This window comes from Oryctolagus cuniculus, chromosome 9 (genome assembly GCF_051225735.1).
Source record: "Oryctolagus cuniculus isolate XC-2025 breed Fujian yellow rabbit chromosome 9, ASM5122573v1, whole genome shotgun sequence".
NCBI classification, from domain to species: Eukaryota; Metazoa; Chordata; class Mammalia; order Lagomorpha; family Leporidae; genus Oryctolagus; species Oryctolagus cuniculus.
Window position 1 is genome coordinate 56,003,217 of NC_142875.1, and position 13,126 is coordinate 56,016,342.

General features: G+C 40.5%; 1 pseudogene; it reads right to left on the reverse strand.

Annotated features, from left to right (window-relative positions):
- Positions 1–9,300: 9,300 nt before the first annotated feature.
- LOC100357320 (abl interactor 2 pseudogene) lies at positions 9,301–10,827 on the reverse strand (annotated as a pseudogene).
- Positions 10,828–13,126: the final 2,299 nt, after the last annotated feature.

A 13,126-nucleotide genomic window follows, 5' to 3' on the forward strand; every position in this document is an offset into this window, starting at 1 on the left:
TTCTACAGTGGCTGCGTGTTTACATTCCCACCAACAGTGGATTAGGGTATCTTTTTCCCCACATTCTCTCCAACAATTATTGTTTGCTGATTTCTGTATGAGAGGCATTCTACTGGGGGTGAGGTGAAACCTCATTGTCATTTTGATGTGCATTTCCCTGGTGGCCAGTGATCCTGTACATTTCTTCAAGTATCTGTTGGCCATTTGTACTTTCAAGTCTTTTGCCCCTTTCTTAACTGGATTGTTTTGAATTTCTTGAGCTCTTTATAGATTCTGGTTGTTTACTCTAACCATTTCAAAGTTTGTAAGTAGTTTTTTTCTCATTCTGTCAGTTGATTCTTCACTTTCCTGAATGTCTCTTTTGTGGAGAGGAATCTCCTTAGCTTGATGTAATTCCATTGTCAATTTTGACTTTGCCTGCCTGTGCTTTTGGGGTCTTTTCCATGAAGCCTTAGCCTATGCCAATGTCTTACAGGGTTCCCCTGGTGTTCTCTAACAATTTGATGGTATTGGGTCATAGATTTAGGTATTTTATTCACCATGAGTGAATTTTTGTGTTAGGTGTAAGGTAGGGGTTTAGTTTTGTCATTCTGCATGTGGAGATCCAGTTTTTCCAGCACCATTTGTTGAAGAGACTGTCCTTGTTCCAGGGATTTATTTTAGCTCCTTTGTCAAAGATAAGTTGGTTGTAGATGCAAGGATTGATTTCAACAGTTTCTAGTCTGTTCCATTGGACTAACCTATTTTTTTGGCAGTGCCAGGCTGTTTTGATTATAACTACTCTAGAGTATATCTTGAAATCAGGTATTGTGATGCCTCCTGGCTTTGATTTTGTTGTACAAGATTGCTTTAATTATTTGAGTCTCCTGTGTTTCCGTATGAATTTTAGCATCATTTTTTCTAGATCTGTGAAGAATGTCCTTGGTATTTTGATTGGGATTGCATTAAATCTGTAAAGAATCAGCTTCTGAAAGACTTATCTGAACCTCCAATTTCATTGCAGCATAATTGACAATAGCTAAGATATGGAATTAGCCCACATGTCCATCACTGTTGGCTGGATAAAGAAAGCCCATGTAGTGGCAGGGGCCCCAGGACTTGAGCCATCTTTACAGCTGTCACAGGTCATAGCAGAGCTGGAAAGAAGTGCAGCAGCTGGGACTGGTACCAGGGCTCATATGGGATGCCAGTGGTGCAGGCACTGCAGGTGTTGGCTTTACCAACTACACCACAGTGGCAACCCGCAGGTTATTTTTAACATTTAAACTTATGTAGTATTTTTAGTGGATTGCATATTCTTTTTTTCTTTTTTAAATTTTATTTAAATTATATGTTTCCTGTGTTTGATATCTATAGATTTAGGAATATAGAGATATTTTATTGAACTGTTGTTTAGCTAGGAACTTCCTGGTTGCTCCTCTTCCATTCCAGCTCTCTGTTGTGGCCCGGGAAGGCAGTGGAGGATGGCCCAAGTGCTTGGGCCCCTGCACCCTCATGGGAGACCAGGAGGAAGCACCTGGCTCCCGGCTTCAGATCGGTGCAGCGTGCCTGCTATAGTGGCCATTTAGGGGTGAACCAATGGAAGGAAGACCTTTCTCTCTGTGTCTCTCTCTCACTGTTTAACTCTGTCAAAAATAAAATAAAATAAAGAAACTGAAAAATAAATTGTGTTTGAAAAGCTGTAAGACTGTGCCTAATTCAATAAGCTGTATATACGTGCAACATAACTGTTTTCATTTTAGAATTCTATATTTATATGTTATATATCTGAAAGAAGAGGTTGTGAGTCACTGACAATCTGACAGAAATGTATTATACCAAAACAGACAAAGTTCCCCACGTACAATAAAAAAGATGTCTGAAAGTAGTTTACTTACCAGCACTGTCTTTAATAATAAAAGAAATAACAAATGGATAAATCACTTTCCATATATTGAATGAGTCATTCAATATTATATTCCTCTATATTTTCTCTTTAATTGCATAAAAATATAAATATATGCTTTTAAAAACCTTTGGCTACGTTATATCCTTAACAATATTTTAAATAAAATATTATATTTTAAATCAGTTACATCCTAATAGGAGATTCTATTAAAGAAGTCATATCAACTATCAAATGGAGACAATCTGGTCTGAAACTATGTTTGTCATAAATAAGGGTAGGATGCTACTGACAACATTCAGGTAGATGCCACAAGATATCTCTAAGCATAGTATGGTGCAGATCCTCCACCCAGAAAAAATAATTACCTGGTCCCTAATGTTCATAGTAGCTTGGCTGAGAAACTTGAGGAAACATTAAGATAAATTTATCTTAGAGAAATGGAAAGTTTTAAATTTCTTTGACTTGAGATATTGTAGAAATCAGTGCAGGTTGCTTTGATTGAATTACTCAGAGATTTATACATTGCTTATCTAAAAGAAAATAGCTTATCCATCTCTTAACTTTCATGATTCTAAGTATTGAATTTAATTTATTTGGAAACACTTTTAAGTACAAAACTTATATGACTCTTAGTTGGTTATAAGGTTATTGCATATAATATTTCCATTCTTTTATCTACAACCATTTTCAGTGAATTCTTAGTATGCACCATATTTGGGTATGCACCATATTTAGCACCACATAAATGATAATCACAATGAATTCTTTTCAAAATATTTTTATTTTATTTTATTTGAAAGACAAGAGTTATAGAGAGAGGTAGAGACAGAGCGAGAGAGATCTTCCATCTCCTGGTTCACTCCTCAGATGGTCTCAATGGCAGGAGCTGTGCCAATCAGAAGCCAGGAGAGCCAGGAGCCAGGAGCTTCTTCCAGGTCTCTCACACGGGTACAGGGGCCCAAGGACTTGGGCCATCTTCTACTGCTATCCGAGGCCATAGCAGAGAGCTGGATCGAAAGAGGAGCAGCAGGGACTAGAACCGGGGCCCATATGTGATGCTGGCACTTCAGGCCAGGGCGTTAACCTGCTTACCACAGAGCCGGCCCCAAAACATTGAATTCTTATAAGAAACAGGAAGTGTGGGGCAGTTTTGTGGCACAGTGGGTTAAGCTGCATCATGGGGTACCCGATCCCATATTGGAGTGCTGGTTAGGTCTTGACTTCTCTGCTTTTGATCTAGCTTCTTGGTAATGCACCTGGGAAGGTGCATGATGATGGCTGAAATGTTTAGGCCCCTGCCACCCATGTGGGAGATCAGATGAATTTCTAGGCTCCTGGATTTGGCTTGGCCCAGTCCTGGATGTTGCAGTTATTTGGGGAGTAAATCAGAAGATCAGAACCTCTTTCTTTCTATTTCTCTCCCTTTCTCTCTCTCACTTTGCCTTTCAAATCAATGGATTAAAAATGTCTTAAAAAATAAAAAATGAATTACATAAAAATTGTAAAAATAGTGAGTACATGTTCTAGTCCCGGTCAGGGTGCCGGATTCTGTCCCGGTTGCCCCTCTTCCAGGCCAGCTCTCTGCTGTGGCCAGGGAGTGCAGTGGAGGATGGCCCAAGTGCTTGGGCCCTGCACCCGCGTGGGAGACCAGGATGAGTACCTGGCTCCTGCCATCGGATCAGCGCCGTGTGCCGGCTGTAGCGCGCGGGCCATGGCGGCCATTGGAGGGTGAACCAACTGCAAAAGGAAGACCTTTCTCTCTGTCTCTCTCTTACACTGTCCACTCTGCCTGTCAAAAAATATATAAAAAAAAAATAGTGAGTACATTTATAAAGTTCAAGGAGATCGTCCAATTTCACAAAAATAATATTTTGTTAAATTCCTGATTAACAATGAAGTTGAAAATTATATGTAAAATACAAGTAGCAAATATTTTGTTAAATATGATGAATCACATAACTCATCAATTTTCAACTTTCAACTACAATATCTAGGTACAACCCTGGGTGGTCATTACTACTATTTGTCAAATAAATCAAGTTTTATCCTTCTTGGCACATAGAAAAAAAAAGTTTTCTGAAATATTTGTAGCTGAGTGGATCAGGAGAAGGGAGTGTACAAGCTGTTGTGAATATACAAGATGTATAATTTCCACAATAAAATATTTAGCTGTTATGGCAAGACCTCCACAAATCTCTTTTCCTTAGAGACTCTAGATTGCCAGCATTCAAGATGGTAGTGTCTCTATATGTATAGTGATGTAAAATATCACATTATATTATACTGTCCACATTTTTTCAAATCTTCCTATTAAGCTTCAAAGGATATTTACTGTGAAGTGAAAAAAATACTTTTCTCATTTTAAACTAATCACAGTTATAAGAGTTGTTTTGTCATGGCCTCTCTTGATGATGACACATTGCATTTACATAACCAAGGCAATCCACAATTTAAAAGTACTATCTGTAATTTATCAATTTATTTAATATACAACAGCAAATGATTTTCTATGTCCAGCTGATTCACTAAACCTGATGTCCTTCTGTTTCAACCATTTTACTACAAAAGTTAGAATTTCATTTTTATAGCTGAATAGTATTCCGTTATGTATATGTGTATATGTTATATATTAATATATACACACATGTACATACCCTATTTGCATTATCCATTTATCCAATGATCAATTCCTTCATTGATTCTATAGTTTGATTATGGTTAACAGTGCTGCTATAAACACAGTGGTACAGGTATCTGTTGATGCAATGTGTTCTTGTCTTGGGTGTGTACCCTATGGTGGAATTGCTAGATCATTAAAAAAAAAAAAAAAGAAATCTCAATACTCTATTGCACAGTGGCTGTACTAATTTACATCCCCATGCACAGTGTATAAGTGTTCTTCTTTCTCAATATCTTTGCCTGCATATGTTAGTCACAAAACGAAGCAAAACTGAGTAACAAATAACTGAGTGAACAAGAGAAAGAGAATCATCAAAGAGAAATTAAAATAACTTAGGAAAACTTTCAAAATTATTCCTCTGTAATAATACAACAAATAACAAATTTGTTGTAATAAACAATACATTTCAAAACTGATTAGAAACTGCGAAAATATTGTAGTTGAGAAAAGCTGATGTGAATAAGGTTGCTCCATGTAGATGGGGTGCTTTTACACTTGTTTCTGTACCTTTTTTTTTAAAGATAGGTAACGCATAAATATATAAATATATTGATAATATAAAAGGATCAAAGCAAAAAATAAAATCATTCCTTCATTTGCTTTCAACTGTTCTTCTTACTTCCTGCCCTGTTTATGTGGATTTATATGCATGTACTGATTGAGATTCCTAGGATTCTTTCTCTTAATATAAATGCTATCATTTTACATGTGTGATCTTGTATTTCCTTTTGTGTCTGAAAAATATGTTTAAGAATTACTCCATGTTATTATTTATACCTATATATCTTTCTGTTAAACCTTGTCATAGTTTTCCATAATTTGGATATAGCATGTTTTATTATTGTAATAAAAATGAGCATTAAAGAGCTTTTATATTTAAAAATATAAACAAAACAATAGAGATTTATATTTTAAATTTTTATATCTAAAACATAAACAAAACAGCAGGATTACACATCCTCTAAATATTATTGTACAACTACTCAATCATCTGAAACATTTTTACATAATGTAGATGTTAAATATTAGTTGCTTGGAGATTTGTCAAATGTCCTTAAATTCTCTGGTACTTTTGACATTATACAAAATGTGATGGATATTTTCAGTTTCCTTTATGGTTATTGAATACTATTCACCTCTTTTTTCCAATTGAAGTAAACATGGCAACAGATTTTTCCCTAGTAAGTTGTACATTTTTCTAAACTCCTGAAATTGTTGGCATAAAGTTGAATATTTTATTCAAATTTATTTAATTTTCTCTCAGTATTATATTCACTTTATCATTCTAATTTTAAGTATTATCTCTTAAGTTTTAATTTTGCTAATAGTTAAAATAGTTTGGTGACAAAACTCTGGGTTTTTATGGATGTTATTCAGCTGGTTTTTCTTTGACATTTAATTTATTTATTTATTTATCTATCTATTTATTTATTTATTTTTGACAGGCAGAGTTAGACAGTGAGAGAGAGAGATAGACAGAGAGTTATAGACAGTGAGAGAGAGACAAAGAGAAAGGTCTTCCTTCCGTTGGTTCAACCCCCAAATGGTCGCTGCGGCCGGCACAGCGCCGATCTGAAGCCAGGAGCCAAATGCTTCCTCCTGGTCTCCCATGTGGGTGCAGACGCTCAAGCACTTGTGCCATCCTACACTGCCTTCCTGGGCCACAGCAGAGAGCTGGAATGGAAGAGCAGCAACCAGTACTAGAACCTGGTGCCCATGTGGGATGCCGGTGCTGCAGGCGGAGGATAAACCAAGTGAGCTAGCCTCTTTGAAGACTTTCAAAGTGATCAAGTAATTCATATTTTACTTTACTAAATGTTTTTGTTAAACCTCAATTTTCCCAAAACTATAAAAGACAATTGTGGACAATTATATAATCATTAAATCCTATAAGTAGTATATATCTATTTTGTATATATATTTTAATTTTCATAAATAGGCAATGAAATTGTGGTTGAGAAAAACCTAAGTAACTTGCTCAGAATCTCTGGTCAATGTAAGGAAAAATAATTTATAAAACATCTTCTGACTCTAAGTTATTTTTCCTTTATTGTCCATAAAATTCTTCAGTGAATGTGACTTTATTTTTAACCAACAATTATTAGATACAAAGTTAATATTTTATTCCCTATTTTAAGCCACTATTAACATTTGAATTATCATTAAAATTAGAAATGATTTCTAATTTTTACTGGTCACTCTTGGGGCTGACTGTTGTACAGGAGGTATAGCTACCAACTGTAAAACCAGCATTCCATATCAGAATGTCTGTTCAACTTCTGATTGTTTCACTGCTGATTCAGTGGTGTACCCGGAAAATCAGCAGGTGATGACCCAAATCCTTGGTGGCCCTTGACACTCAAGTGGGAGGCTTGGATTGAGTTCCAGAATCCTTCCTTCAGCTTGGTCCAGCCATGGCTGCTGTGGTCGTTTAGAGAGTGAACCAGCAACTGTAAGATATCGTTTTTCCCCATAGCTTCCTTCCCTATCTATCATTCTGCTTTTCAAGTAAATAAATAATTAAATCTTTTAAAAATTGTATTAAATTTTTATTATGTCTGGTTTTAAATATTTAAATGTCAATACAAGGACCCTTCCAAATCAGTAGAAATGTGGATGCAAAATGAATGTTTATTTTAGACAAAACAATTTAGAAACTTACGTATACTTTTTAAACTTTTATTTAATAAATATAAATTTCCAAAGTACACTTATGGATTACAGTGGCTTTTTCCCCGCATAACTTCCCTCCCATCCGCAACCCTCCCAACTCCCGTTCCCTCTCCCATTCCATTCACATCTAGATTCATTTTCAATTATCTTTATATACAGAAGATCAATTTAGTATATATTAAGTAAAGATTTCATCAGTTTGTACCCACAGAGAACATAAAGTGTAAAATACTGTTTGAGTTCTAGTTATAGCATTAATTCACATTGGACAACACATTAAGGACAGAGATCCTACATGAGGAGTAAGTGCACAGTGACTCCTGTTGTTGACTTGACAAATTGACACTCTTGTTTATGGCATCAGTAATCTCCCTAGGCTCTCGTCACCAGTTGCCAAGGCTATGGAAGCCTTTTCAGTTTGCGGACATTGATCTTATTTAGACAAGGTCATACTCAAAGTGGAAGTTCACTCCTCCCTTAGAGAACAGTACCTCTTTTTTTTTTTTTTTTTTTTTTTTTCAGCTTCTGCACAGGGGTCTCTCCTCTGGTGGGGAGCTGGGAGCTACTTGTTGGATTTCAAAACACAAAATGCTCTCAGCAAAGAAACTACTCAAAAATATAGCTGGAACATGTCATTTCAAAGCTGTTTGTCCAGTTGCACACCAGCACTAAGCAGGGTTTACCGGATCCACACGCAGTCTGGTTTGGGTGTCCGATGGCGTTGAAGGCCCAGCGGCACTGACAGTGAAGGAACACTAAGGGACGTCAAGATGACTCAAGAAAAGCACGAAGTGGAATGTGGACTGGAGGCAAGTTAGTAAAGCTAAGACCAGTCTGGGGAAATCAGGAAGCAAAACAGTTAAGCCTGGTTACCTTTCTTCTTCTTAATTATAACTTTGCAGTCTTGATTAGGAATCTCTACAGCTGGGTCTGTTGCACAGCGATGCAGGGCTCTGCTCCGAGCACAGATGTGCAACAGGAACATGACTTTTGCCTGCTCATTTGCACTCAAGTTCCTGCCTGCACTGCGTGCCTTGCAGGGGGTTCCCTGTACTGAGGGGACAGCAGGCGTGACGAAGGAAGCCACTGGCCTGCAAACTCTACTCCATGTAGAACCCTAACAGCTGAACAGATGGAAGTAAAATTCTTTTGTTACTGCTTCTAAATTACTGAGGGGTTCAGTATTGTGGCCTGTTGCTGTTCTCCAGCAGGGATGTCCTGAGTGTGAGATGGGCTTGGGGCTGAGAAGCCCCTCAGGGCCCCATCACAGTGAGGCTCCCTCTCCCAGCGCCCCAGGGTGGCCAGGAGGAGGCTGGGAACAGGGTCTTTCTATGTAGGGAAAAGGAGGGCCCCACAGAACTGCACCTCAGGCAAGGGTTTGCCAGGTGGCAGTGTGCTCTGGGACCTTCCCACCGCCTCCCTGGGAACCACCCCCCACCCCAACTGCTTCCCGGCTGCTCCCCGGCAGCCTGGTACATCACACCATGCAGTCCTTACCCACCCCGCCATGTCTGCAGACTCCCAGAGCAGCATCCTGTCATCTACACACTGGGGAACAAGGGATACAAGGGCGTTCAAGGTCAACTCGCTGGGCACACTCAGGTGCTAAGGATGCAGAATTTACAGCGTCCAGGAGGAACAAGGCTGCTGAGACAACGGAACCATGGTTACCGTGGAGTTTAAGTAAGTTTAAGACTTCCTCCTCCTCCTACAAGCGGAAGGAAGTGCGGGCACCGGTACCCACTGGGCATGAAGCTAATCCCATAGCACAGGCAGAGAACACCCAATGCCACGGGTTTTGTGGGAGGAGGAATCCAGTATTCCTGAGAACGATCCCAGACAGTGCCCCGAATCAGTCAATCTGATGTGTTTAGCTGCACGGTTAGGCAGTTCCACCTTTGCCATCCTTGGAATCGGTCATGGCGCATCACTCGACATCTCAGCGTGGCACGAATCACTGTAGAAAGACCCGTCTGCTCAGAATTGGCTTTCTTGTTTGTTTTCAATACTCGGGGATTAAAAAAAAAGTCATTTTATCGTTTATATCCTTCGTTCTGTTTCACTGGGAGGGGCGCCCAGGGCCGTGAGTACTCCGGGGAGACCTGACTGTTCCTGCGAGGGCCGCACAGCCCCCGGCGCATCTCTCGGAATAATGCATGATGTAGCTGCCCGGGAAGAGCCCAGTCACTCCGGTCATCACGCCCTCGCACCAGCCGTCGTCATTCTTCTTGATGACGTAGCTGATGGCTCCTTCCTGGAAGGACAGCTCATCCTCCTTGTCTTTGTGTAATCATAAATTGCCACAACCTTCTCCAAGTAGGCCCTGGGCTCCCAGGGCGGGTCCTCCTCAGTGTAGGGGTCGCTGTACTCCACCACAGCTGCTTCCTCCTCTTCATAATCGTCCGGGGGAGGGGGAAGGAGGAGGGCACTCATCGAAGACAGGTTCTTCCACAGGTGGTGGCGGAGGCGGTGTCTCTGAAATATTTTCTTGGACTCTGGCCACAAATCCCATTAAAGGTAACTGAGGAGTTACCTGTAGGATGGAGGGAGGAGGAGGAGCAAGAGATACTGGATTCTGGTTATAAAATGATCCTCCATTGATAGGATTCTGAAGGCTTGTTTGTGAAGTTATAGAAGGAGGGCGTCTGGAGGGCAAGGAGCCCCCTATGGTTGGGGGAGTATGGCGAGAGGCAGGCCTATTCATGCTGTAGAACTTAAAAGGATGACCTGGAAAGACCTTGGGAGGAGACGGAGTAGGAACAGCAATAGGCACCCCCACACTCCCACTTCCACTGTTTTCCCCACTGCTGCTCCCACTACTGGGGTGGCTTCCTCCACTACTCCCACTGCTGCTGTAAGTTCGATTTCTTTGATTCACAGAAGCTGTCCTCACAGGGCTCTGCTGTGAGGGAGCCATATTACGGGTTGGGCTAGGTACGTAATCATTTGGTACCACTGGAGGACGCACTGGCTCCAGTGTGCGATAGGGGCAGTGCTGCCGGAGACTCCCCTTCCCTGACATGGGGGGACTGGGAGGTTTCTGAGTTGGAGGTGTCGTACGTGGCAGGCCACCCATCTTCATATTCTGGGTACTCAATTTTATTCCATGCCCAATGTCATCTAGAATTGTATAGCCACTAGGTTTTCTAATATAACGAATGGGCCATTCAAGGTTGGCTGGAGCAATAATCTTATGTGTCCTTGAAATGTTCTTATTGGTAGTCAAAATTCCAATTTCTCTTCTTGCAAATTTCTCTTTATGAATATCAACTGTTTGTGAAATATGATTGATTGAAGATTCCATCCTCTGCAGCTGAGAGGCCTGGATATCCAGCATCTGCAGGACATTGTTGGCCAAGGTGTTTATCAAATAGGCAACACTTGCTAAGGACTGGGTGGTGTAGGCTTTGGTTTCTTCTAGGGCACGCTGCTTATCTGCTGACTGGATGTCGTTGTTCTTGCAGTAATCAGCCACCAGCTCCAGATTGATGTAACTGTTGAAAAGGGCCCGGCGGCACCCCCCAGGATTTCCTCTTCCAGCAGCATCTGCAGCTCCGCCATCTTCACATCCTCCGCCTCCTCCTCCTCATACAGTCCACAGAGGTAGCAGTGGCGGCGGTAGCACCAGGGAAACCCAAGAAGGAGAGGAGGAGCAGCGGCGACAGCGGCTGCAACTCAGGAGGTGCGAGCAACACCCCCAGCGTGTGACAGGGCAGGGGGCAGCGGGGATGGGGTGGCACGCTAGCCAACAGACTTCAAGGCCAGTCACCATGGCAACGGCAAGCCAACCACGCCCATGCACTCCCCAGTACCTCCTTCTCTGATGGCCCATTCTTTCCATTGGGATCTTACTCACAGAGATCTTTGATTTAGGATATTTTTTTTTTTGCCACAGTGTCTTGGCTTTCCATGCCTAAAATACTCTCATGGGCTCTTCAACCAGATCCAAATGCCTTAAGGGCTGATTCTGAGGCCAGAGTGCTGTTTAGGACAACTGCCATTCTATGAGTCTGCTGTGTATTTCGCTTCCCATGTTGGATTGTTCTCTCCCTTTTTTATTCTATCAGTTAGTATTAGCAGACACTATTGTTGTTTATGTGATCCCTTTGGTTCTTAGTCCTATCATTATGATCAGTTGTGAACTGTAATTAATCACTTTGACTACTGAAATGGCACTGGTACATGCCACCTTGATGGGATTGAATTGGAAACCCCTGAAACATTTCTAACTCTACCATTTGTGGAAGTCAGCTTGAGCATATTCCAAATTGTACATCTCCTCCTTCTCTAATTCCCACTCTTATATTTAACAGAGATCACTTTTCAGTTAAATTTAAAAACCTAAGAATAATTGTGTGTTAATTACAGAGTTCAACCAATAGTATTAAGCAGAACAAAAAATACTAAAAGGGATAAAGTATTAAGTTGTACATCAACAGTCAGGACAAGGGCTGATCAAGTCACTGTTTCTCATAGTGTCCATTTTACTTGAACAGGTTTCCTTTTTGGTGCTGGGTTAGTTGTCACTGCTCAGAGAGAACATATGATATTTGTCCCTTTGGGACTGGCTTATTTCACTCAGCATGATATTTTCCAGTTTCCTCCATTTTTTTGCTAATGACCAGATTTCATTGTTTTTGACTGCTGTATAGTATTCTATAGAGTACATATCCCATAATTTCTTCATAAAGTCTACTTTTGATGGGCATTTGGGTTGGTTCCAGGTCTTACCTATTGTGAATTGAGCTGCAATAAACATTAATGTGCAGACAGCTTGTTTGTTTGCCAATTTAATTTCCTTTGGGTAAATTCCAAGGAGTGGGATGGCTGGGTTGAATGGTAGGGTTATATTCAGGTTTCTGAGGAATCTCCAGACTGACTTCCCACCAACAGTGGGTTAGTGTCCCTTTTCCCCCACATCCTCTCCAGCATCTATTGTTGGTAGATTTCTGAATGTGAGCCATTCTACCCAGGGTGAGGCGAAACCTCATTGTGGTTTTGATTTGCATTTCCCTGATTTCTAGTGATCCTGAACATTTTTTCATGTATCTGTTGGCCATTTGGATTTCCTCTTTTGAAAAATGTCTATTGAGGTCCTTGGCCCATCTCTTAAGTGGGTTGTTTGTTTTGTTTTTGTGGAGTTTCTTGATCTCTTTGTAGAATCTCGTTATTAACCCTTTATCTGTTGCAGAGTTTGCAAATATTTTTCTCATTCTGTTGGTTGCCCCTTCACTTTCCTGACTGTTTCTTTTGCAGTACAGAAACTTCTCAATTTGATGCAATCCCAATTGTTAATTTTGGCTTTGACTGCCTGTGCCTCTGGGGTCTTCTCCAAGAAGTCTTTGCTTGTGCCTATATCTTTCCGAGTTTCTCCAATGTTCTCTAATAATTTGATGGTGTCGGGTCGTAGATTTAAGTCTTTAATCCATGTTGAGTGGATTTTTTGTGTAAGGTGAAAGGTAGGGGTCTTGCTTCATGCTTCTGCACATGGAAATCCAATTTTTCTAGCACCATTTATTGAATAGACTGTTCTTACTCTGGGGATTGTTTTTGGATCCGTGATTAAATATAAGTTGGCTGTAGATGTTTGGGTTGATTTCTGGTGTTTCAATTCTGTTCCATTGGTCTGTCCATCTGTTTCTGTACCAGTACCATGCTGTTTTGATTACAACTGCCCTGTAGTATGCCCTGAAAACTGGTATTGTGATGCCTCCGGCTTTGTTTCTGTTGTACAAGATTGCTTTAGCTCTTCGAGGTCTCCTTTGTCTGCCTATGAATTTCTGCATCATTTTTTCAAGATCTGAGAAGAAGGTCTTTGGTATCTTCATTGGTATTGCATTGAATCTATAAATTGCTTTTGGGAGAATGGACATTTTGATGATGTT